Genomic DNA, 27,183 nt, shown 5'->3' with positions numbered 1-27,183 from the left:
CTGAAGTAGAGGGGAGGAGGGTGGGTTGCGGAGCACCCATAGGGACATCATTACTGCACAAGGTGAGTAACTTCTTCAAGTAGCGTCCCCATGCGTGCTTTACTATAGGTGACTCCAGTATGCCCCATGGAGGGCTGGGGCTTCGGAGTAGAGTCTGCTACTGACAACAGTATTGTGGAGCCGAAGATGGCATCAGAGGAAGAGTCCCGAATAATTGTACAGTGATCCGTGAAAGTATGGGCAGAGGCCCAGGTTGCCACCCTACAGATTTCTGAGTAGAGGACATCTTTAACAAACGTGACCGAAGCGGAAACGGATCTTGTGGAGTGGATGAGGATCCCTAATGGAGACAATAGATTACGTGCACAGTAACAGTGATTAATATAATTGGAGAATCTTTGAGCTGATATTGCAGAGCCCTTGGATCTTTCTGCAAATGAATGGAAGAATTTGAGGGACTTCCAAAAACCTTAGTCCTGTCCAAATAAAATGCCAGGGCTCTCCTAAAATCCAGCATATGACGTGTTGACTCCCTGTTGTCATGATGTGGTTTTGGAAAAAATATGGGGATATGAATTAGCTGGTTCATATGAAAGATGGAGGCTACATTGGGAGGAACTTGGGGTGTGGCCTCGAGATGATTGTGTCTTTAAAGAAGAGTGTGAATGGTGGATATGCCATCAACGCCACTATATCACCTATCCTTTGTGCTAATGTAATGGCCAATAGAAACGTCCTCTTCACGGACAGATGCAACAGAGAGCAAATGGCCAAAGGGTTGTCGAAGGGTGGTCAAGTCAAGATTCTCAGAACTAGATTGAGGTCCCAGATTGGAATGGGTGGCCTGATGTGCAGGAAGAAGTTTCCCATGCCCTTAAGGAATTTACATGTCGTTGGGTGGGTGAATATTGAGCATCCGTCCACTGGATGATAGAAGGCCATTATGGACATTAGATGTACTTTAAGAGAGATAAGAGAGAGCCCAGGCCTTTGAGGTCTAGAATATAATCTAGAATTAGAGGGAGAGAGGAAGAGGTCAGTTCCACTTGTTTGGAATTGCATCTACTCAGAGCATTCACTCTCTAAGCACTGGAACCAAGAAGGATCTAAGCCTGGAACCTGTGGTTCCATAAGCTGGGGGTGAAGAATCCATCCATCCTTTTGGGAGAGCAGGTGAGGAACGGTCTGAAGAGGAATCGGAGGACATACTGCCAGTTGTGCAAGGTATGGATATCAAACTTGTCTCAGCCAGGAGGAGGCAATCAGTACAACTTTTGCTTTCTCTCGCTGTATCTTTAACAGGATCTTGGACATCAGAGGGAATGGGGGAAAGCCGTACAGTAGCTCCCTGTCCCATGAAAAGATAAGAGCATCCCACAGGGACTGTTTCCCTAGTCTGGCCCTTGAACAGTAGCAGAGATATTTTTTGTTCCAGTAAGTAGCAAACAGATCTTTTATCAGGGTTCCCCCCAGGTCAAATATGCTATGAAGCACTGCATGGTTCAGTTCCTATTTGTGATCATGTGAGACATTCCAACTGAGACTGCTGGCTATCACATTTTGTGTCCCTGGCAAGTAAACAGCTGAAATGAGCACATTATAGTGGATGCACCAATTCCAAAGTTTCAGGGCTTCCATGCAAAGGGAGGGTGATCTGGCACACACACACACCCCGTGGCAATTTATGTAAAACATACAGGTTATATTATGCGTCACAACTTTTGTGTGAATATCTCTGATAAATGGGAGAAAGCATGCATAGGCGTTTCTGATGGCTCTTAATTCTAAAAGATTGATATGAAGAATTGCTTCTGTGGGAGACCACTTGCCCTGGACTTTGCAATTACTAAGGTGGGCTCCCCAGCCTATTAGAGAGGCATCGGCTAGAATCAGTGTCGGTGGGGGTTGTGCAAATGGAATGCCTGCATGGACGTTGGATGGTTCTTTCCACAAGTCCAGGGAAGGTTTGACTCTGGAGGGCACTAATAGCGGCTTGTTTAACCCGTCCTTGTTTGGAGAATAGACAGATCTGAGCCACATCGACAAACATCTCATGAACAACTGGGCAGGTGGAGTCACAATCATGCATACTGCCATGTGCCTGAGAAGCTGGAGGCAATTCCTGGCCAGTATTTGTGGTCTGGCCTGGACTGTCTCTATGAGACTCATTAGGGTGTTGGATCAGTGCAACAGGAGGAATGCCCTTACTTGCACTGTGTTGAGTTCAGCCCCAATGAACGCCAGACATTGTACTGGAGTCAAGGTCAATTTCTGGGTGTTGAGCTGTGCACAGTCGTCCGGGTGGCCAACAGGGCATCTTGGAAAGAATAAGCCTTCAGACGGCAGCTGTCCAGGTATGAGTAGATGACAATACCTAATGTGTGTAGGTGTGCTGCTACGATGGAGAGGACCTTGAAAAATACCCTGAGTGCGGATGAGATGCCGAATGGGAGCACACTGTACTGATAATGGTCCTGCCCAAAGGTAAATCAGAGGAATCTCTTGTGAGATGGTTGGATTGAAATGTGGATGCAGACATCTTGTAGGTCGAGGACCAAAAACCAAACTCCTTGCTCCAGAGATGGAATAATGGCTGCTAGTGTGACCATCTTGAACTTTTGTGCCTTCATGTATCTGTTTAATGCCCTTACCCATCTAGTATGGGACTCTAGCCTTCCTTTGTCTTGGGGAATCAGGAAACGCACACCACTGCATGGAAGGGACTCCTGTCCGGGAGCGTGCGAGCCTCTTGCACACACTAACGTGACCAGGGACAGCTGCCAGTGAGCCTGGTTCCCGCCCCAATGGGCAGGCCTGGGGACGGCGGAGCCACACCGGCTCCTGCAAGCAGTGGTCCAACATGCTGCTGCTTTTGCTGCTGCATCTGTAGATATAAATTTTCTATCCATGCAGGGCTTTAATTACTGCCTCATCTGGCGAGGAGAAAGAGATGTTCACCGGTGGGGCAGTTTCCACCTCCAGTCTGGCCTCCTGCTCCCTGAAAGTTTCCTCCTCGTGTTCCGGGGCTCTGGACACAGAAGCCATAGGGGAATGTCTAGTGGAGTGGACTTTCTATGGGACACACTCGATGCCCAAGAAACGTGGGGCCTGTAGATTGCCCATGGATCCCAGGACAACTACTGGGGGTGGGGGAAAAGCATGGGTGGTAGAATCCACAGGTACTTGGAAGATTGAGAGTCGGAGTGTGGGTGCAATTGGGGAGGTCCCTGATGTCGTAATGGTGGGTTATGGTGTGAGACCAGAGAGACATTGTCATCCTGGTCACTATCAGACTCCTCGCTGGAGAAGGGTGGGTCTGATGGGTGTGCGGGAGCCAAATGGCTCATGCTGCTGGTGATTCTGGGGACTAAGCTAAAGGGCTTGCAGCCTGTTTTCTGGAGGCTTTGTGGAGGGAGTCAGTTAACTTTCTCCGCACATTCTATCTCTATGGACATTGAAGGCTCTGGGGAAGATCTTTGTCCTGAAGAGGATTCAGGGCCAGGGTGAGATGCTGGCCTAAGAACACCCTTCATGAGGAGAAGTTTTAACTTTAGCTCCCGAGTCTTTTGAGATCTAGCCTTTAATGTTGGCAGAAGGTGCACTTCAGTGGAAGGTGCATCTCTCTAACGCACCGGACTCAACAAGAGTGTCTGACTGTCACTAGAATTGCCTCCCTGCAGGACAGGCACCTCTTGAATCTGGAGGAACCTGGTATACCCCTAACAGGGGTGATCCCACAGCAAAAAGCTGGGGGGGAAATGGTCAAAAGAAAAAAGGCTTTTGTTTTTTTTTTAAATAAAAAAAACCCAGAAGCCCTAATGGTACGACAAAGGAAAAGGAAACTAAGAATCACGCTGAACTATATATAGGCTACCAAGAAAAAGAAAGTTAAATAGTCAACGGGACTGCTACACATTCTGTTTGAGGCCAAGAGCAGTTGAGAAGGAACTGATGGGGGTTTGCCTGCACAGTACAAGATAGCCTTGAGGCAGACACTGCTACCTAAAGTCTCTGATTGGAGGGAGAGGGGTGCAGATACACCCACAGCGGAGCATCCATAGGGGGACAACTCGAAGAAGGAAAGAAGGCATGCCAGTTAAATGGTTCTCTCATATGAGCTCTGCCTATATTCCTGTAACAATCATTAAAACAATATTAGGCAGGTTAGAGTGAGGTTTCAGTCCTTTCCAGAAGAAAATATTTATGAAGAATAAAACTTGTAGATAAGTAAAGCAAGGGTTAAAGACATAATGAAACAGGGCAAAGGGATAGCTCAGTGGTTTGAATATTGGCCTGCTAAACCCAGGATTGTGAGTTCAATCCTTGAGGGGGCCATTTGGGGATCTGGAGCAAAAATCTGTCTGGGGATTGGTCTTGCTTTGAGCAGGAGGTTGGACTAGATGACCTATGATTCTATATACATTTTCAAAAAACATGCATACTTCACTAAAATAAATGCTTCATAAAACTAGACCCTTTAAAATAGCCTGTTTTTATCCTCCAAGGTCAAAATCTGCCATCCAAATATCTATCAAAAGGGATAGCTTTACAGTAAATTGAGATATTACATAATCTAGTCACATCCCAGCATACATCGCTAATACAGTATTGAGAAATCTCCTGGTTGTTCAAATCCAGAATGAGCCGTGTGAAGCATTGATTCACACTGATGAATTGTAACCAAGCAACACTGACATTTTCACTCTAGTCTGTTGTTAATCTGACTTGGAAAGAATAGCTACTCTTGGTTGTCAGAAGAATAGCACTGAAAACCTGCCAAACTCTGAGTACCCTAATTAAGGAATTCCACCAGTCTAACACTAGATATGGAAAATCTTTAACCAAAATTGAATAGAAATAGACTGTTGCTTCTCTCTCAATAAAACGATGACATGCTTGACAGCAGCAAATAAATTTCTGTTGGCCTGTGAGTGTCTCATAAATAATCTTTACAGCTGGAGTACTTCAAATATACTTAACACAAGAAGAGCAGGATGATGAATTATTCATCTGAGCAATGGGTCAGAAATATTGTCTTTTTTGTTAGCTCAGTTATTAAATGTGAGGGGAAAATAAAGACGACTAGACTGTCTCATAGTTTGTTGACAACGATAACTAACCAGTAACGCAACAGATGTGACTCTGAAATGAACTAGGTACTTGCAAAATACTAAAAGTAAGAGCATGGTTTTGATTAATTCTAAATCTTGGTATAATTATTAATGTAAATGTCTGAATGTAGTTAGTGTGATGAAAAAATCCATGTTAGTCACGCTCTCTCTTATGACATGTTTATGAACCTTACTGGCAACAAAGCAGGGACCAAATGTACATTTTTGCTCTTTTTGGCACTGGATTTTTATAGAGGTCAGAACTGTTGTCCTTCTGCTTTATACTGCTTAAGGCTACATGTACAGATAACAGGAAACAAAGTTCACATTGTAAAATGTTCACCAGTTGGCCATTATAGAATAACTTGTGAAGAAGATATGCTCCATCAATAAAACTGTCTATTCAGGTTCTCCAGTACTATTCATGGTATGTCTTCATCATGTAAAAGAAATATAGCAGAGAAATATAATGGTCATGCATGAGATAAAAGTTAAAGAAAAACCTGACTCTTGTTTTGACAACTTAAAAGACATACTAGCAGTTGGTTGTATTTCTTGTCTGTGAAATGACAGAAATGCTAACCATCTCCCCTAGATCCCTGTGCTTCAAAATCAAACTGCTTGAAACTGAAATAAAACGGTCTGAAATCAAGCTTCCAACAAGAATAGGAAGTGTTGCACGCATGTAAAACACAATTTCCTGTCTCATTGAATTCTTGTTTAAAAGTTCAAACACAAAATAATACCTTGCCCCTTTCCTGTGAATAAATATACCAGAATGAAAAGTAACAAAACTATTACAGTATTTTATGAGCAAACAATGATAAGCAACTTATTCCTTTTATTTATTAAATTTTTCCCTTTTCTTCCTACGTGTTTGTTATAACAGACAAATGAAATACTGAAAAATATTTCTTCAAGATAAGAGTGTAAAAATGTGTATCAGCTTTACTAATCCCTTTCATAATTTTGAAAATATACTAGGTCACATCCAAGCCTTCTTTCCTCTTCCCCCCAGTGAGAAGATGACTAACTTTTCTTCATAAATTAGATTCTTCAGATGGGGTATTACATTTGCATCCTATACATTATTTTTGTGCTAGGGTGAGCAATATTGTATATCACACTCCATATAGGATACAACCAGCAGCCTAAAAAGTCAAATTTTGTTTCTTGTTTCATATTCTCTACCAAGGCTATCTAGTGCTTTACTTATGATTTCTTAATGCTGCTGATGGTTTCAACCTCCATAAAACTTCCTAAGTGTCAAATTCTGCCTCATATGAGGTGATGAGCTCCCAGTGACTTCAATGTGGTTGTAGTGAGTACCTGGGAGCAAAATTTGGCCTTATGATCTTTTATATGCCAGATGGTTTAATTTAGCATATATTCCCTAGATTGGTTCCTTGCCCTCAGACTTATTCTTTTACATTACATTTGCCGTCTGCTGGTCCAATCACATAAATGATCCACATACTTTTGAATCTAGCTGTATTAATTCATTTTTATCATAGTTTCTGCCTCTGAGTGGTGCGGCAGGCAGACAGCAGATATGTGCAAGGCTATGCTTCAGCAATGGGAATTCTCTTCTTCTCAGTCCTCTGAAGGTGGCTGTCCAGGAGAGCAGAAGGAAAGTCATGAGAGGGAATTAAAAATAAAGCCAGAGTGAAGGACAGAAATCTAGATGAAATAAACAGTGTTGTCCCAGTGGCAGTGAAGAGGAAGCACAACCATTAGTGATGTGTTTCCTTTTATGGTGGAGGAGTCATGGTATGTTGCACGTCAGAGCAAGAAGCACAGAAAGGCACACGTGGCTCCAAGAGAGGTAAGTGCTCTATTATTGAAAACCCAGAACTGATGCTGCAGTCAGCCATTCTTCTGAGTCTAGTGAGACCAATATGTTAACTCTTTAAGTGCCTGCCAGCACAAAGGATCTGAAACCAAGTTGTTACTGAGTGGATGCCATGTGCATGTTATCTGTCTTGTTAATTCAGATTGTAAGCTTTTAGGGCAGGGATGTGTTTCTTGTGTTCATATAGTTCCTGCATAATGGGGCCCCTATCTTGGTTGAGTCTTCTAGGGGCTACTATAATACAAATAAATAATGGTAAAAATGTTGTGCTATTCACTTCACTTTCAGATCTTTTCAGTGACATTGTCCCAGCTGTGCACACAGACTTGGGACACAAACTGAAAAAAAGGTCCAACATGGCTTCAGAGAAACTGTATCCACAACAGCACTCTTGAAAATTAAACTTTATAATCTTTTCATTACAGACGCCCCCCGGGTTACACAAACCCAATTTACGCAAATCTGCACTTATGGAAAAAGTTCCATAAGCTAGAAATGGGGGGGGGGGTTGGGCGTAATGGTGGGTATACGTTTCTGACTTATGCAAAATTTGAGTTATGCAAGGCGTTCTGGGATGGAAAGCTTGTGTAAGTTGGGGAGCGTCTGTATTGGTGTCCCCATAACAGATATTTTGAAGAGAAAAGCAGTCACTTCCTGTGCTATTTCCATGCCACAAAAGAGTTACTGTTTATCCCAAGCAGCAGTCACAAAATTAACCACAGACTAATGCTTCAGAAATCCTGGTTTACCTGACTGCTTCTCTGTATGGTTCAAGGAGTACATAAAATTGTCTTTTACTGTTTTTTCTTCTGTATTTTCTGGTGGCTCATAGACATCTGTCCAGCGTAACTGCTGTAAATTTTATATTACACGTGAAAGTACGTTAACAACACGGGAAGCCTCAGTAGAATCCCTGAAGATCTCTTAATATTTAGGTAAAAGAACCTTACACAGTTGATTCAAATTTTCCATGGACTTCTGACCTCAGCTATATTATTGTTGCCTGATGTAGTTAATCCACCTCTGTGAGAGGTGGTAGCTAAGTTGATGGAAGAATTCTTCTGTCAACCTAGCCACGTCTACACTGGTGGTCAGGTTGACCTAACTACCGTGCTTGGGGTGCTAAATTTTTCACAGCCCTGAGCAACATAGCTAGGCCAATCTAATATTTAAATGTAGACCAGGTCCGAGTCTCTGTGTTTCTTGCCTGCTCACCTCTCCTGCCCACCCCTGCGCTTCTCTTTTCACACATATACAGTCACACATACATCCCTGGTCAGAACAATGCTCTGTCAAACCCTCTGCCTACATGGTGCTAATTTTCTGGGCAGACTCTATTAGGCCTTGTTTGGAGTGTAGCCCCCCTTAAATGTCTCTTACAACGATCTCAAGTGAAGGGCATCAGTTTCAATGAGTTCATACACCAGTTTCAATGAGGTTTTTACTGAACCTATAACAAGGTTAAACTCAGCTCATAACATTTATTAACCAACCTCCCCCAGTTGTCTGATGTCCTTGGTAACAATGGCCCTGATCCAACGCTACGGTTGCCAACTTTCTACTTGCACAAAACCGAACACCCTTGCCTCGCCCCTTCTCTGAGGCCCCGCCCCCGCTCACTCCATCCCCCCTCCCTCTGTCACTCACTCTCCCCACCCTCACTCACTCATTCATTTTCAGCGAGCTGGCTCAGGGGGTTGGGGTGTGGGAGGGGGTGAGGGCTCTGGAGTGGGGCCAGAAATGAGGAGTTCAGAGTGTGGGAGGAGGCTCCGGGCTGAGGCAGTAGGTTGGGATGCGAGAGGGCTCTGGCTGAGGATGTGGGCTCTGGGCTGGGGCCAGGGATGAGGGGTTTGGGGTGCATGAGGGGGCTCCAGGCGAGGGGGTGGAGCCGAGGGGTTTGGAGTATGGGAGGGGGCTCCAGGCTGAGGCAGGGGGTTGGGGTGAGGGAGGGGGAATGGGCTCTGGGCTGGGGGAGGCGCAGGTTCCAGGATGGGGTCAGAAATGAGGGGTTCAGGGTGCGGGATAGGGCTCCAGGTTGGGGTGCAGGGGAGGGGGTGAAGGCTCTGGCTGGGGGTGCAGACTCGGTGTGGGGCTGGGAATGAGGTGCAGGAGGGGGCCAGGATTAAGGAATTTGGAGGGCTAGAGGGGGCTCAGTGCTGGGGCAGGGGGTTGGGGCGTGAGAAAAGAATCAGGATTGGGGCAGGGGGTTGGGGCACAGGAGAGGGATAAGGGGTGCGGGCTCTGGGTGGCGCTTACCTTAAGCAGCTCCCAGCAGCAGTGCCATGTCCCTTCTCCAGCTCCTATGCAGAGGCGCAGCCAGGCAACTCTGCACGCTGCCCCATCTGTAGGCGCTGCCCCTGAAGCTCCTATTGGCTGCGGTTCCCAGCCAATGGGAAATGCAGAACTGGCGCTTGGGGCGGGGCAGCGTGCGGAGCCCCCTGGCCGCCCCTACATGTAGGAGCCAAAGCGGGGACATGGTGCTGCTTCTGAGAACCACACAGAGCCAGACAGGGAGGCGGCCTTAGCCCTGCTGAGCCACTGACCGGACTTTTAATGGCAGTGCTGACCAGAGTTGCCAGGGTCCCTTTTCAACCTGGTGATCCGGTTGAAAACCGGACACCTGGTAACCCTATCCAATGCCCACTGAAATCAATTGATAGATTCGGAATTACTTCAATGGGTGGTAAATCAGGCCCAAATAGATTATAGTGCAACCCATGAACAAGACATTTAATTTCTTTTGCAACACAAATTCCTTCACTACTGAACTGAACTAGACTCCTGCTCCAACCCTTATAGTAATCTGATGCCTCTGTGTGATCTAGGGAGTGGCCCTGAGAAATAAATTTGCTGAAATTCCCAAGCTGTCTTGTCTATTTCACATTAATGGTTTGCATGTAAAAGACAACCTGGATTTTTTCTGTCATCAATCATAGTTAATGAAAACATGCAAAATTCATAGGCAAATTATGAAATGTTACTGCTGATCTGAGAAGCTAAAACTTTTTTTTTTAAAACGTATGTAATAGAGAAGTGTGAGATAACACTCTGAATCTTAGGTCTGGTCTACACTTCAAAGCTGTAGTGGTATAACTATGTTGGGTGATTTTTTTTTTAACTGATCTACCAGTACAAGCCCTATTATGGATGCAGTTGTACCGGTACAAAGGGGCATTATATCAGGCTAATATTCACATATGTGAATATGCTGTACACAAGTACATATATGGGTAACTGTGTCCCTATCAGAGGAAGGGGAGGAGTTGTACCACTTTAACTATACCAACATAGTTAAAGTGGTAAAACTTTTATGTACAGACAAGCCCTTAGAGGGGCACTGTCAACTGAAAAATCACATTTCCAATTGAAGCTGTTGTGTGTACTGTTGTTGGAAGTAATCCATAAGATTATTAGGATGGAAAGTGATAAGAAACCTTGATGGTTTTTACTGTCTTTTTTCAGTTAGTTTACTTTGTGCATTTGACAGCACTTTGAGTATAGCCAGTTTCCATGTTTTGTTGCTGGTGCAGGCTTTGCCTCAAGCACTGCCAGGTGTTTAACAGAAACAGAAAGCTGGAACTGAAGAGGCAGCAGGCAGGTATGGCACAAAGGAGATGGGAAAAGAGGGTGATTGTCACTCTCAGGCTTGTCCAATTGAGCCTTCTAAGTATCAACAGGGGAACAGTATGTGGTCTGCACTAGTCCCATCAGGTGAGGTGTCAAAAGGGTGGCCCACTGATCAGGTCGCCACCGGACTGCCATTGCCACTCATTCAAACATTACCAGGAAAGCCTTCGGGTCATCCTCAGGGCCCATCAGTGTAATCTGAGGACTATGGATCTTATGAGAAGATTATATCAATTCATTCACTGGGAAAGGCAGAACATATTCCCCCTGGAAATTCAGAATGCTGATCAGATCTGGCACTGGAGATGACGACCTACTCCCAGTATAAGCCTTACTAAAAAACTGCCAAACTGGAAAATGAAAAACCAGGCAATCTAAGCCTCCATGTTCAGCATCTAGCTAAAACATTGTTAAACTAACTCTGGACTTTCTGCCACTCTAAACAAATTTACAATGCAGATATTTCAACTCATTTTTGACTGAGGATGAGACAGAAGTAGGAACTGTTTGAAATACTAGAGGTATAAAAGCCTCCAACAGGTAGATTATTAACAGTTTGTAAGGTTTGTTCCTCTATTTAGGGATTATGGAAAGTTATGTCTTTTTTTGAGGTATCTCTGACGGTCTCTGATTAAGGGTAACACATGATCTTTAAACAAATCAGACAAGCGTGGAGCAATTTTAATCCCTGAATGAATAAATCTCCTGGGGGGCCTGGCTACAGAAAAATCAATGGGTAATTCTATTAGGTCTCACTGTGAGTAAGATTCCAATCTGCCTTCTATAATGAACCTTAAAGCCACAAACCTTGTCATAATAGTTTATCAGATTTGTATGAGCAGCCATCAGTAATGGAAAGCCTGATTACACCCAGAATGTCATCTGCTCACAACAGCTGTGGGAACTAAATTTTGCTCGATCATCTCAGAGTTATGGTTATGATCTAATAGGAAACAAAATAAGATGGGACTGATGTTAAGTCTGCTCTCTTTTGAATGAGTGTATGTCCCAGGGAGCCTACTTTTTATTCCCCACCCTTTAAGATCCCACATCACTGTGACCAGCCTTCTGCCCAATAAATATTAGCTGGGACTCCTTTAGAGATCCACAAGGTCTCTCCCATATCTGTTCATAGTAATAAGTGGTCTTTCCTGCTCTAATGACTTGAATCACTCCCTGCTAACAAGTGAGAAATCACACACAGGTCTCTCATTTGTCCGTGCAGAGCATCAATCCCAATAGTCTCATAACAGAACTGTGTCATAAAACACAAATAATGATTACCAGGAGTTATTGGAGCTCCAGAAAAATTAAAGGTATTTCTGACACACATTTTCCCCCCTCTAAAACAATACTCCAGCCATGCTGACATCTTTCAATATAATAACAGAATCACTTGTGTTGGAAGAGACCTCCAGCGACTCATATAGGACCAGATTTTCAGAGGTATTTAGGTGCATAAAGATTTAGATAGTGCCTACTAACATTTTCAAAAGCACCTAAGGAAGAGTTAGGTACTGATCCCACTTATGTGCTTTTGAAAATCCCATTAGGCACCTACCTGCATTTAGGCACCTAAAATACCTTTAAATATCTGCCCCCTAGTCCATCTGGTTACTTTATGGAATAAGAAGATTAAAATGTCATAAATGTAATAATTCCCCTAGAATCAAAATGTTAATAATTTTCACATATTTCTGCTTGAAGGTCTTCATTCAAATTCAGACTGGAGCAAATAAATACAACTCCCTTGGAAACCTCTGAGCCAAATTCTGCAGTGTTTTAAATGACAGTGTGAACTGGTCAGAAGATAGAAGTGGGGCCAAGTAGTTTAACTTACACCAAATGGCACACAGTAGAAGTGCTTTTCAGAAAGTAACGGAAAGACAACCAGTCATAAAAGAGAACAGGGTCACTGATCCATATACTCAGCATTCTGTACTCTCAACATTCAGACACTGTAAAACATCATGTACATTGATTGCCTCACTTGTGTATTAGGGGAATAAAGCAAACATTTTAAAGAATATTTTTTCTTATAATATAGCTCAGCATTCAGTGATATTATAGAGCAATATATAATTAAGTAGAACATACTGTCAGTAAGGTATTTTACATCTACTTTCATCTCATTTTGGGGAAATAAGTGAAAAAGGTCTAAAGCTATGAGACAAAGGCACAAGTTTATGGCCTCGTGGGGTACTGAGGGCTGAGATTTGTGAAGAATGTGACTGATAAAGGTGCAAGCGAGGGAACAGGCCAGCAGGTTGATCCTGTTGACATTATCTTTGTCAAGTTATTTTAGAAGGGCTTGGAAATCAGCCTGCAACGAGTCACGTAACTTTATGTGACATGGATTTTTGAGAACACTGAATTGGACAATATTTTCTTTGAGTCACTATTCCATCTTCCTACAAACCAACTACTTGGAGAGAAAGACAGCACACAAATACAACTGCTGATGGCACTACTTGTGACCACATACAGATTGCTCATGATGAGTGGGGAAAATGGATCTTTCACTGAATTAACACTCTTTTGTATGTTAAAACCTAAATTTTCAGAAGTGACTTTGGAGGTCCAACTTGAGACATTTGAAAGGGGCCTGATTTTTAGAAAGTACTGAGCACCAACCACCTGAAAATCAGGCCTCAAATTCCTGGTTGGGCATCCAAAAATCAGGGGACCCAAAAAAATCACTAACCGAGTGTGAATGGACCAGGCAAGAGAGAGGCAGGGCCAGTTCTAGGGGTGGGCGAGGAGAGTGGTCACCAACTTCACTCTGATTTTTTCCCCCCTCTGTTGATTGGCTAGCTGTATGTTTTTTGGTTTCGGCTCAGCCACTCAAGGGGAAGGAGGGCACTGAAAACATTTTCCACCCTCACCAGAAAAACAGCTAGAGAGAGAATACAAAGACCAAGATTTATGTGCAAATGACAGAGCTGTTAAGGTGAAATGCCTGAACTGCTTTAAAAGAAGCAAAACAGAATAAGGACTGAGGGTATTTGCCTTTCCCTTCCTTCCCTCTGTGCCATGCCTATTTGTGAGGTAGGAGCATGTTCATCCATGCTTGAAAAAATCAGGACACCTAAACTGACCTGGAGACTGACTGACTGATTACAGTAGTTTGCTTAGTCAGTGTCAGCTGATTAACTTCAACGTGTTTCTCATCTGCCCTTCTGATTTCCTTTTTATGTGTTTGTACAGGATACTTGCTGTTGAAAGAATTTTTAATCAATCTCTAGGTCAGTGTTTTTCAAACCGCGGGTTGTGACCCAGTACTGGGTTGCGGCATGTCAGGCGCTGGGTCACCTTGCTCTGGTCAGCACCACCGACTGGGATGTTAAAAGTCCTGTTGGCGGTGCTGCCCAGCTAAGGCAGCTAGTGCCCACCTGTTCCGACACCGCGCTGTGGCCGGCAGCAGGTCCCGCTTCTAGGCAGGGGGGCCACGGGGCTTCTCACCCTACCCTGCACCGAGCACCAGCTCCACACTCCCATTGGCTGGTTCCTGGCCAATGGGAGCTGGGGGGCGTTGCCTGCAGGCAAGAGTCATGCACTTCTGCCTAGGAGCCGGACCTGCTGCTGGCCAATTTGGGGGTGCAGCGTGGTCCACGGTGCCAGGACAGGTGGGAAGCCTGCCTCTGCACCCCGGTAAGTCTGGGCCCCAACCCTGTGCTCCAATCCTCTGCCCCAGCCCTGAGCCCCCCCAAACCTGGAACCCCTTCCTCCACTCCAACCCCCTCTTCCCCAGCCCAGAGCCTGCACCCCCAGCCCAGAGCCCTGACCTCCTCCCATACCCGAACCCCTTGCCCCAGCCCTGAGCCCCTCCCACAACCTGAACCCCTCATTCCTGGCCCCATCCCACAGCCCTCACCCCCGCACTCCAACCCTCTGCTCCAGCCCTGAGCCTCTCCCACACCCCAAACCCCTCGTCCCCAGCTCCGTTGGGTCACGGGCATCAACAATTTTCTTCAGCTGGGTCCCCAGAAAAACAGTTTGAAAACCACTGCTCTAGGTGAACTGCATTATATGTTGGTGCTGCTTGCAGACTATCTTAGTTTTGCTGATCACCACAACACACCATGTACATTTTAGCAAGTTCTCCTCCTTGTTTTTAATATAAAAATGACATTTTTACCTTCTAATAACCCCTACCTTACCCCCATAAGATAGCTAGGTTCAAGATTTATCTTGAGCTAATCCTCCCCTTCACCCTTCCCCTGTGTGACTCTCAGTTAAACCTCTAAAGACCTCCCCAGTTTTGCCCATTTCAAGGCTCTAGGTCAGATCTGCACAACTCGTAAAGCAGTGAGTGCCATATTACTCCAAAGAAAGCAGCTGAGGGCCGAACCCCCGGCCCCGCCGAACCCCCCCCAGCACCGCCAAGCCCCCCCGAAACACAACACCCTCCCCAGCGCCGCCAAGCCCCCCGAAATACTCCCCCCCAGCGCCGCCCGCCCCGTGGAAACAAACCCTCCTTCCCCAGCACTGCCCCACCGAAACAGAGGTATTGAACCTTGGTAATATGTTATAGTGAGCCCCTAAGGTAGTATAATTAAGGTAAAAGAAAAATGTCTTTTTGCTACAAGTAGAATAAGATCTTCCCCCAACTTTGTAATCGATTGTCCTGTTGAATGAATGAGGAAGGCGTGGAAGGCAGCACCTCCAGACAACTGCAACCCTTGGAGAGGGGATGAGAGCCAGACCAGATCAGTAGAACAGGTCAGCCACTGACTCCTTGCTTGCCTCCTCAGCCCCCCACTTGCCCCGGCTTGCCTATTCAGCCCCTGCCACTGCCCACCTGCCCACTCACCTCCTCAGCCCCCCTCCCTCACCCACTGCTTGCCTACTCACCCCCCGCGGGCCGCACAGTGAGCGCACGTGGGCCGCATGTTGTGCAGGCCTGCTCTAGGTCATGAACAATACTGCACCCATGCAGTATACATTTCCTAAATTCTACAGGTAGCACTATACAATATCTGCTCTTCTTTAACAGCAAAGGAATTACTTTGTTTGAAAATAAACATGTTTTGAAGAGCATAGTGTAATATCGTTTCCTTGAAAAACTAATGACTCGCTTTGCTTATAATCTGAAACTCAAGAAAGCACTGGGTAGAGAAAAAGCTGTGGATATCTCCAATGCCTAAAAATCCTGGGGTAAAATTGAGGGATTCCCTTGTTCTCCCATCACCATCTCATTCCCCTCTTGTCACAGCAGCCCTAGAGTCTATTCTTGCTGTTGACAGAAAAAAAGAATGAGGTGAGAACAATCTCTCTCACTTCCTAAATCATCATTTGATACAATGGAGTCAGCTGTTCAGGATTTAGAATCATGTTTGTTGTATTTGATTCTAAACTTGATTCTGTGTTTTTAAGAGGACTTTTTTTAAAAAAAAAAAAGAAATTGTTTTAAAAATTGGAGGAAGAAACTACAAATACAATCTAATAGCTTTTTAGACCCATGCAGATGTGCTGATAAAAATATCGTTGATTGCCACAGAAAACTAGTGATTCTTGAAAATAAACACTAAATCTTGGGCTAAACACACTTAGATGGCAGATATTTTTGTAGCAAGCTTTCTTTAGTACTTGAAACAATATTGGTAACTGCTCTGAACTGCCTTTCCAGATTGTTGAAGGATTTTGTATAGCCTTTTAATTGCTTTCTCTAGTTCTACTTTTGCTGCTTTAAGTTGAATTTTTAAAGTTACTTTAGCCCACACATTGGTTAACGAAGGGGCTGTCAGGGAAGTTAAGTAAAGGTAAGTTGTTATATTTATGGCCTTGTCCACACTACAAAGTTAAGTTGATGTAAAGCAGCTTATGTTGACCTAACTATGGAGGTGTAAACGCTGCAGTGCTCCTCCCGCCACCGTTACTTCCCCACTACACCAACCTAATAAAACCATCTCGACAAGAGGTGTAGCGCTTAGGTCGATGTAGTCAGGGCGACAGTGTCAGTGTAGACACAAGGAGTGTCGTATGGACATACAACAGTGGTTAAATTACAGTGGTGGCTGTATGTCAACGTAACTTAAGTCAACTTAACTCTGCAGTGTAGATAAGGCCTAAGTAAAACAGTTGATGGCTGCAACCTTTGCCCTCACTATTGCTCTTCAAACCCCTGGCTACAAGGGGAAGATTAGCCAGAAACTCTGCACAGTGAACCTTAGAGTTTCCAAGCCCCTCTCCCTCTTCCCAATTTTGTTTTTCTGTGACTGGATATAATGTAGTCCTTGAAAAGTCCTGCCCAGTACAGGAGCATAGAGCAGCTCTTTGACTACACTTAAGAAAGGATTCTCTATTCAGGGCACAAGTAGCTGCTGAGGTCACAGCTCCAGCTGACTCTTGAATGTTATGATAAACATACCTACCATAGGAATAAAAAAATACTACAAATGACTACTTGATATACACACTTGTCTTTCCCCTTTAACCACCCCTACCCCTGAAGGGACAATGGACTGACTGAAAAATTTCATGCTCTCAGGAATTAACAATTGGTTTAATGAAGAACTGAGCCCTCATTAATTATAATAGAGCTGCAAATTATATATAAAGAATGCAAAGTTTTGTACTGCCTAATCTCTCTAGTTATAATTTTCCCTATTTTGTATTACCAACGTGAATTATCTCAAACAATAGTATCTGATCTTCAACAAAGAGATAGGTATTACTCTGACCCCAGACATGCCCATTATATATCTGAATGTGCATTGTTGAATTTTCCACTTAAATCATACTATTACAAAAGAGGGAGGAATTTAAACCAGTTCAACTACATAAAGAGAAGCGTACCACTGGTTGTGTTGTAAATATGTTCTACAAGATCATGGATGCTATTAAAAAAATGCCCTACTTGCTGCTCAAGAGCTCTACGACGTTGTTTTTTTATTTGGGAAGTCAACTTCCCACTGTGTGAAACCAATGAACCTGTCTGTTAAAAAAAATTATTTTTGTAATATAGGTTAATTGGGAAACTGTTTACAATTCAACTGGCTATTAAATATCAAACATTAAATATCAGAGCAGAACAACCCCACCTCCCATTTTGTGGATGTTAATATTATGTATCTATTCATTTTTATTGTACCCTACCTGGCTAGTTATCTAAGGGTCTGAGTGTGAAACCCTTAATCATGTTGACTAGTACCTTACTCCAACAGTACGTCCAGCCTTACTCTTCCAGATGGAGTAAGCTATTACTCAACATGAACAACAGTTTTAGAATATGGCCCCAAGTGAATATGGGGTGAAATCCTGGTTCCAGAGAGATCAAAATTCCCATCCACTTTAATGGGACCAGGATTTCACCCAGGGTCTTTTAAACTTAATTAACAACAAAATATGTAAGAACTTTCCTTGATATAAATTAGGGTTGTCAAGCAATTAAAAAAAGTAATCACGATTAAGAAAAGTAATTGCAATTAATCACACTGTTAAATAATAGAAAACCATTTATTTAAATATTTTTGATGTTTTCTACAGTTTTAAATATATTTATTTCAATTACAATATAGAATGCAAAGTGTACAGTGCTCACTGAATTTTTGATTACAAGTATTTGCACTGTAAAAAAACAAAAGAAATAGTATTTTTCAATTCACCTAATACAAGTACTGTAGTGCAATCTCTTTATCATGAAAGTTGAACTTACAAATGTAGAATTATGTACAAAAAATAACTGCATTCAAAAATAAAACAAATGTAAAATTGTAGAGCCTACAAGTCCACTCAGTCCTACTTCTTGTTCAGCCAATTGCTAAAACCAACAAGTTTGTTTACATTTGCAGGAAATAAAATGCTACCTGCTTCTTTTTTACGATGGCACCTGAAAGTGAGAACAGGTGTTTGCATGGCACTGTTGCAGCTGCTGTCGCAAGATATTTACGTGCCAGATACGCTAAAGATTCATATGTCCCTTCATGCTTCCACCACCATTCCAGGGACTATGCGTCCATGCTGATGACGGGTTCTGCTTGATAACAATCCAAAGCAGTCCAGACCGACGCATGTTCATTTTCATTATCTGAGTCAGATGCCACCAGCAGAAGATTGATTTTATTTTTGGTGGTTCAGGTTCTGTAGTTTCTGCATCAGAGTGTTGCTCTTTTAGGACTTCTGAAAGCATGCTCCACATCTCGTCCCTCTCAGATTTTGGAAGGCACTTCAGATTCTTAAACCTTGGGTTGAGTGCTGTAGCCATCTTAAAAAATATCACATTCACTGCAGATTTCATAAAACGCAAAGTGTTCTTAAAATGAACAACATGTGCTCGATCATCCAAGACTGTTATAACATGAAATATATGGTAGAATGTGGTTAAAACAGAGCAAGGGACATACAATTCTCCCTCAAAGAGTTCAGTCACAAATTTAATTATCACACTTTTTTAATGAGCGTCATCAGCATGGAACATGTCCTCTGGAATGGTAGCCAAAGCATGAAGGGGCATATGAATGTTTAGCATATCTGGTACGTAAATACCTTGCCACGCCGGCTACAAAAGTGCCATGGAAATGCCTGTTCTCACTTTCTGATGACATTGTAAATAAGAAGAGGGCAGCATTATCGCCTGTACATGTAAACAAACTTGTTGGTTTTAGCAATTGGCTGAACAAGAAGTAGGACTGAGTGGACTTGTAGGCGCTGAAGTTTTACATTGTTTTGTTTTTAAGTGCAGTTATGTAACAAAAAATCTACACTTGTAAGTTGCACTTTCATGACAAACAGATTGCACTAGGTACTTGTATGAGGTGAATTGAAAAATACCTACTTTTGTTTATAATTTTTACAGTGCAAATATTTGTAATAAAAAATACTTTAATTTCAATTACAACGCAGAATACAATATATATGAGAATGTAGAAAAACATCCAAAATATTTAATAAATTTTAATTGGTATTCTATTGCTTAACAGTACAATTAAAACTGCGATTAATGGCGATTAACTTGTTTAATTGCAATTAATATTTTTGAGTTAATTGGGTGAGTTAACTGTCATTAACTGACAGCCCTAATATAAATGTATGCACATTTTCCGTAATGTAATTATTATGCTCTAGAATAAGGGCCTGTTCTTCAGAGGTGAAAGTAAGCCGGTCCGGTCCGGTGTACCGGCAGGAGCCAGTGCGCCGTGCTAAACCGCACCGACTTCCACGGCCGGGATTGAAAGGGCTGTGGGCTGCCCGAGGCTGCGCACAGCCCAGAGCCCTTTCAATCCCGGCCGCGGCTCTGGTGGCCGGGTTGGGGCCGGTATTTAAAGGGCTCAGAGCTCCCCGCGGCTGCGGGCAGCCCAGAGCCCTTTGAATCCTGGTCAATGCTTTGGCCACCGGGCTGGGGCCAGGATTTAAAGGGCTTGGGCTCCCCTCAGCGGCAGGAGCTCTGGGCCCTTTAAATCTCTGCCCCAGCCCCGCAAAGCTCGGGGTTCCCCCCGGTGGCCGGAGCCCTGGGTCCTTTAATTTGCCCCTGAGCCCCGGGGGGCTCCCAGCCACCTCTTCAGCGGGGAGCCCCTGGTTGATTTAAAGGCCCTGGGTCTCCCAGCCACAGCTGGTGCCCCAGGGCCTTTAAATCTTGAGAGGCCACGCCTCTTCCGATTGAGGCCACGCCCCCCTCAGGACTCCAGCAGTACAGGTAAATCCTGTAAGTTATTTTCACCCCTGCTGGTCTTGCAAATACTTATCGCTGGGTATTGTGTTTATTACCAATTATAGTTCCACTGACTTCTATGAGACAATCCCACAATTCCAAATTGCCTCCCACAATTCTCCAGGTGCTAGGAGACCCCCAACGGTCCTTACTTAGCTGCCAAGATTTCCATCTTGCCTCTGTGATAATTTATCCAACAGATGTAGGCATTTTCAGTTCAATATTCTGCACTACAATGGACATTTAAAATGGATGGGTAGAAGAAAATTAATTTAATATCAAATTAAATTACACAGAGATTACTACAATGATTGTATTTATATTTAATTTACATATTTATATTCAATTGAAAAACCTCCATTTTAAATTTACCTGAAGCTGTCAGTGGATCTCTAGCCTTCTGCACTGTAGTGTAGTAGAATCCAGAGTGCCTAACTCTAGAGTTCAAATCAAGTTTGCTACTGAGTGCACTGGGCCTGGGCTATTAGTTAAACACCCACTATTTAAAGGGTGGAGTGAGGAAAATAAAATCCCCAGAGCCCAAAATTGCACGATGGAGAGGAGATTCAAAATGAGTTCTGTTGGCCTGATGGTAAACAGAGGTCTACAGGAAATCCATATATCTATATATCTATCTTCCTTAAGGGACAGTTAACCCTAAGAAACATGATAGTGAAAAGGGTGCCAAAGTGATCTCCTTCACTGAACATTTTGTTTGAGCTTATGCTGTGCTTTATTTTCTATGTAATAGTGCATTACGTTAAATCCCTACAATACGAAGAGACATACTTAATATTGTGGGCTGTTTCACAGTGATTTTTGGAAGCGCAGTAAATTAACTTATGTTTAAGTTTGCATTTACTTTGGGATTATTTACAGAGTCTGCAAAGTTATAGAAGTAGACTGGTGTAGTAAACGAATGTGTTAAAATCCTAGCGAGAACTAGCTTTGGTCTGTTGATTTGAGTCAAGAATAATTGTGCTCAAATTAGCGTACAGTAGCTCCTCACTTAATGTTGTAGTTATGTTCCTGAAAAATGTGACTTTAAGCGAAACGATGCAAATCCAATTTCCCCATAAAAATTGATGTAAATGAGGGGGTTAGGTTCCAGGGTCATTTTTTTTTCACTAGACAAAAGACTATATATATATATATATATATATATATATATATATATATACACACACACACACACACACACACACACACACACACGGTATAAGTTTTAAACAAACAATTTAATACTGGTACACAGTGATGATGATTGTGAAGCTTGGTTGAGGTGGAGGAGTCAGAGAGTGGGATATTTCCTTAAATATGCTAAATATGCTAAATTATGATCTAGCAATTGGCTGAGCCCTCAAGCGTTAACTCTCACACTCTCACACTCTACAAGGCAGCACGAATGTAGGGAGGGGAGACAGCATCTCAGACAGAGACAGAGACACACACCATGTGTGTGAGAGAGAGATGCACATTTCCCCTTTAAGTATGCTGACCCTACTCTTAAGTATACCGCCTTGTTAATTAGATCAGCTTGCTGAGACCGCAGCTGCTGCTAGCAAACTCCCTCGGTCCTGAGCCCTTTCGTGTGTCCCCCCTGCTCTATGGAAATGGGGTAAGCGGGGTGCAGGAGCAGGGGGGAGGGGGACACTCTGACAGCCCTCCCTCTTCTTCCCCTCTCCCCCATCACAGCAAACAGGAGTCTCGGGGAGCAACACGAAGGCAGAGGGCAGGAGCAGCACATGGCAGTTGGGGGGAGGGACAGCTGACCTGCTGGCAATTGATAGCCTGCTGGGTGGTTGCAGCACAGAGAACCTAGGGGAGCGGGGAGCTAATAGGGGGCTGCCGGTCCACCCTGGTTCCAAGCCCCCACCAGCTAGCTGCAACCGGCTGCTCTTCCTGCAAGCAGTGGACAAAGCAGGCGGCTGCCAAATGACGTTAGAAAGGAGCATTACACAACTTTAAACGAGCATGTTCCCTTCCCTAATTGATCAGCAACATAACAACCAAACAACGTTAACCATGACGACTTTAAGTGAGGAGTTACTGTATCTTAATGTTTCTCAGCAAACCAAAACAAACATGTTCAGTTCAACAGCACTTAGGGCCTGGAGAAGGGACTTTTAGACATCTGAATACAGAAAGATAAATGATTTTGGTGTGGACAGATATCTGTCTTAAGCCAAATCTAGCTCCCTGCCCCCAAGTGAGCAGACTCCAAAGGGCAGCAGAACTGATGCATTACAGCTGTGCAGGGGGTTGGACAGCGGAAGGTCCATGCAGGGGTGGGGGAAGGAATCTTCACCCTCTGTACACTCCGAAGGATCTCCATCCACAGTAGCTCTGAGCTGGCTTTTGGCTGGTGTGGGGATGCCACAGATCAGCTCCTGCTGGTACTCTGCAGCCTGAAATGGGACAGCATGGGTGGAATTACATGATGTGGTTGCCTGCGATAGTAAGGGATTGGACCCGATGTCCAAGGAGGTCCCTTCCAGTCTTATGTTCTTATGACTCCATCATCTGATGCCTTTGGAGAACTCATACACAATGGCCATGTATTCAGTCTTAGCACAAAGAGGGAGAATTTGGCCCTATATCATTAGCTATGGATGATACCACACTAACACTGCTGCATCTATAATGCAGCTTTGTCACTACAATAAATATTTGGCTGAGATGTTTTGATTATTTAATCATATTTTGCTTCTTCAACAGTTCGATACTCAGTCTTTGCCATTATAGACATATCTTCTTTTCTATCAATTGTTTAATAAACTTCCATCATGACTACAAATAATATATCTGTAAATTATGTAACATGTGATATGCTGGTGGTATCCCCTCCTGTTGGAGGGAATGGCTTGCAATGTCACTAGTACTCTGATCCTGCAATGAGCACCAAGTGAGCAAACCCCTCTATTGTGGTGGAGATTGTTCATGAATCAGGAGGCATTGATTCTCCTCCCACTCCCACCCTCCTGCATGTGTAAATCAGGAGTAACTCTACCAAAGCCAACCGGGCTACATCATTGTGAGAGAATTATCAGGCCCAATAACTTGGAAGAATATATACAGATATTAAAAAAGTTTTTTTAAGAATATTTAAAAGGAGAGCTTGCAAGATGACAACAACAAAGAAACAAAAATGCAAATTTTCTATTGTGTCTTGCTTTATATTTATAACAGTCAAACAAATCAATTACCTAGCAATAAAAGCAAGCAGAATTCTTGCTTCATTGCCCAATCAACATAATGCACCTGCTCCCTTCCTTATGATAAGGCTACAGAGATATCATGAAATTGCGTTCTTTCAATGATTAAAAAGCTAAAAGGCAAGTGCCTGTAATAATAATGCAAATTTTCTCCCCGCTAATCTAATCTTTGCCCTGTGGAAACTGCTGATGAGAGCTTACTTCTACTCTGAAATTTAAATAAAAACTAACCATATCTTGTTTTTGGAACAGGACTGATCCCCCCTGAGGTTAATGGCATGGAGAAACAAGATCTGGAAAATTATTGCAATTGAAATGATTGATCCTAATATAAGGTTATCTAACAGAATTTACAATATATGGTTAACATTTTTGGAGTTTGAAAAAAATAAATATACAGACAGTAATATGAGGTTGACCAAACATAAATGGGTGTTTTAAAGGTGGCAAATACAGGGAATAAATAGAAGTGAAGCATGGCACATGATTCCTATCCGAAGGAACATACACAACCTGCTGCTATGATGTGATTTTATTATGTGATTTACAGAGGCAAAAAAGTAGAAGGGGAAAATTTCTGGAAGGTCTCATGTGTGTAAATTAGAGTAACTATTTACATTTAGATGAAGTGTGCAGAAGACTACAGACTAGACCTTCTAATCTGGTATTCATATTGTCACTAGCTACAGACCTGAGACCCTCATTATATTCTGCAGATTAAAAAAGGTGGAATTAAAAGGGGATTATTATGAATATGATTTAAAATCCTTGGGTGGAAATGTGAATTTATTATCTGAGTGGTAATAAGGTTAAAAATCTGTATAATTTAAATGATTTTTTTGCTGTTCATGTATGTTAATAGTTACAAGATAGAAAGGTTGTTTTTTTTAAAGAAACCCTCTGTCACTGAATTTTTTAAAAGTTTGATTGGAAGTTCTAACAGACTTGTCTACAGATAGTTTGCATTTACCATAGCCAATATTTAAGTATAGCAATTAAATTACATCATACTTTTATTTTATTACAAAAAAGTGAGTGGTTTTAGCAACTGACACACCAAAATAATTTAAGAATGTGAAATAGTGACTTGATTAGCAATATTTCACAATGCATGCACACAACCACCTCTGAGATCTTATAGGGCAGTTTCAGGATACATGCAGATTTTTCTGTAAATTTTTTTCGCAACTTACTCTTTCTATAAGTAGTTATACAAACACGAGAAAGCCATAGCTTTTCAGCGCTACAAAACAAACCTCAGAGCTGTACATATCTTGCACAGTTTAAACGAAATGTAGAACATTTGATGAAGGTATAAACTTAGCAGAAGTATAGACTCATACAAATTAACTTTCAATGTTTACTATGAATGTTTAACAATGAAATATAAACTACTCCAAAATCTTCTACATACATGGAAAATTAAATCTGTAGGTACCTTGCAAGAGGTGTCTCTTCTACACCTTAAATTGAAATGTCTGTTGCAATTCAGAATGTTGTAAGTACCTCATTCACTATATGCTTTGCATTAAAAAAACCTTTTACCATCACCCTGAAGCCTTTTGGCTACATACAAAGAATAGGAAATACAAAATCTTTCTGGCCTCCTGGAAACTTTACAAATGAGCCTGCACTTCTTGTACTCCGCCCCCTCTGAAATCTCTGGAAGTGCCAGGTTTGTAAGAAACACAGAATCAGTGTCATAAACATATATAGCTCTCTTTCACTATCCTTCCAAAATAAATTAAATTTAGGCATACATTAGACAATGTAAAAACTATACAGTACATTAGAGGGGTAAATTCTCAAAGGAGTTACATCAGGGAGTAATTTGACCCAAAGGCTTTAAAGTGTTCTATATGCTTTAACCTCATTCTTTGCTGCCTTGCTCTTCATGCACTCATTCACATGTATACAGGTGAGTATAAAATGCTACAAGATCAGACTGGTAGCCTCTTACACTCTCTTTCCCCAAGTATACATGATTACAAAGGCAGCAAGACAGGAGTGGTTCATTTCCAAAGCATCTGTTCTGAGCGTTACCAGCAAGTGCTCAAGAAGGACACACAAAAACCCTCTGACAATGCAGAAAGCCTCTCCAATTAACTGCAATTCCCACACCACCCCCTTTGTAAACAATTTTGCTGCATTATTTTCTTGCCCCCATAACCAACTCCAGAAAAAAACGTCAGACACAATCTCTTACAGTGGCATTATTTTAAGCCCTTTCTCTACACATTTTTCTTAGTCTCCCACCCACTGGTATTGTAACCACTATGTTGTCTATGCCCAGTCCTGCTCAGAGCAGGTAGTGCAACAGTGGGAGATATCAAGACAAGTGCTAAGGTAGACAGAGCCCTATATAGCAAAGTTTCACCACCCCCTCCCACAACTTTTCCTGCATTACAGCTTTCCCAGAGAGCTGGGGTGCTAGAACAATTTGTATAGTGGGACGCTGAGAGCCATTGAACCAAACTGTAAACTCTGTATATAATGGAAACCACTTCAAGCCAGGGGGTGCTGCAGCACCCCTAGTTCCAGCACTTCTGCCGGATTGGCAGGCTGGGCTGTAACTCCCTTGCTGACTGCACAGGGCCATGCAACAGTTGGAGGCTAAGGAGGTTCAGGGCAAGCAGCCGCCTCTCCCTAGCGATGGGGAGACATGAACCAGATCGGGGTAAGGAACAGAGGCGGGGGGGGGGTGGGACAGGGGGACTCTCATAGGGGCTCTGGCCCAGCCACTGAGAGCATATCGGGGGTGGCGTGGCAAAGCCGAGCCCCCTGCTCAGCCCGGGCCAGTTCAGTGCTGGGAGGGAGCCGGCCGGCTCAGCAGCAGCTGGGTCACCCGGCTCAGGGGAAGGGAAGGCGCCGGCACTCACCTGCCTCCAGCCTGTCAGACCAAGGCTGCCGCCTCGCCAGCATCAGCGTCCCGCGCGGGGCTCGCGCCCTCCAGGGGGCAGGAGAGCGGCAGCCGGGCTCGCCCCGCGGGCGTGGGGAGCTCGCCGCGCTGGAGCCTGAGAACCTGCCCCGCCCGCGCAGCGGGGCCAAGGAGGAAGCGGAGCTGCCGCTGCCAGGGACGAGGAGTCCCCGGGGAGGGCTGTGGGCGGGGAGGCGGCGGCAATCACCGCAGCGGGAGCAAAGGCTGCAGAACTGGGGCTCCAGCCTCCCCTGGAAGGAGCGCGGGGGAAGCCGCTTCCCTCTGTGCGAGCCAAACCTGGGAGCCTCTGCCAGGCACCGGCCCAGCAGCCACGTTACTTCGAAAAGCGGCGGGGGCTGGGGAGTGTCTGGCAGCCCCCGTCCCCGTGCACCCAACCGGGCTGGGCCCAAAGTCCAGTGGGAATGTCGGCCGAGCTAGGAGCGCGGGATTTTACCCTCGCCGCTAATCCTAGCAGCGGGAGAGTCCAAGCCAGGGACTCGGGCTGCCCGACCGTTTTAAAGGAAAAGGCTAGTTCTGAGCTGGTGCTTTTGCACTCAGATTTCTGGCATGTGTAACGTCTTCAGGGTGTAACTACAGCAGTGTAGCAAGGTAAAAGTAACATGACCTCACAATCTCCCTTGGAAGCCTGCCCTTCTAGTTTGAAAGTTGTTCCTAATAGCTAACCTAAAACTCTCTTGCTGCAGATTAAACCCAGTTTCTTGCCTTGCCTTCAATCATGTTTGATGCTCTCCTTGTGGTTAATCTGCTGAGTTAGAGTTTTGTAGTTGCTGTTGGTTGGGTGTTTGGGGCAG

General features: G+C 43.8%; 1 protein-coding gene across 3 annotated transcripts in view; it reads right to left on the bottom strand.

Moving 5' to 3' along the window:
- CRACDL (CRACD like) overlaps nucleotides 1–26,438 on the bottom strand; it is an 87,648-nt gene extending 61,210 nt beyond the window's left edge. For 2 of the 3 annotated variants that reach the window (XM_039520712.1, XM_039520714.1), the window contains exon 1: nucleotides 26,334–26,438. The gene's annotated coding sequence lies outside the window, so the exon portion shown is untranslated. The remainder of the gene's footprint in view (nucleotides 1–26,333) is intronic. The other variant, XM_039520713.1, reaches the window with a different exon arrangement.
- Between the last annotated feature and the right edge of the window lie 745 nt (nucleotides 26,439–27,183).

The sequence above is a fragment of the Mauremys reevesii genome, linkage group 1, assembly GCF_016161935.1.
Source record: "Mauremys reevesii isolate NIE-2019 linkage group 1, ASM1616193v1, whole genome shotgun sequence".
NCBI lineage: Eukaryota > Metazoa > Chordata > Testudines > Geoemydidae > Mauremys > Mauremys reevesii.
Note: the sequence above shows the minus strand (reverse complement) of the source record. Positions and strands in the feature narration are given on the sequence as shown.